General features: G+C 39.4%; 1 protein-coding gene across 1 annotated transcript in view; it reads left to right on the top strand.

Moving 5' to 3' along the window:
• The window catches only part of LOC131882010 (uncharacterized), a 6,141-nt gene that overhangs the window by 4,975 nt on the left and 902 nt on the right, over nt 1–264 (top strand). The gene's annotated exons all lie outside the window — the stretch shown is intronic.

The following is a 264-nucleotide window of genomic DNA, read 5'->3' as shown; positions in this document are numbered from 1 at the left end:
ACGAGGGCTCGCACAAGGATACAAGGTATGGAGGATTAAGGCTTGTTTGGTTTTCACTTTTACTAAACATTCTGCTGTACGGCCAAGGCATGACGAGGGCTCGCACAAGGATACAAGGTATGGAGGATTAAGGCTTGTTTGGTTTTCACTTTTACTAAACATTTTGACAAGTACTTTTTCATTTTTCTTCTCTTGGTTGGAAAAAATTGATACATAAAAAATGATAGCCCAAGTGGCAGCCTCTCGTGATTATTTATTTGATCC

This window comes from Tigriopus californicus, chromosome 6 (assembly GCF_007210705.1).
Source record: "Tigriopus californicus strain San Diego chromosome 6, Tcal_SD_v2.1, whole genome shotgun sequence".
In the NCBI taxonomy this organism is placed as follows: domain Eukaryota; kingdom Metazoa; phylum Arthropoda; class Copepoda; order Harpacticoida; family Harpacticidae; genus Tigriopus; species Tigriopus californicus.
Note: the sequence above shows the minus strand (reverse complement) of the source record. Positions and strands in the feature narration are given on the sequence as shown.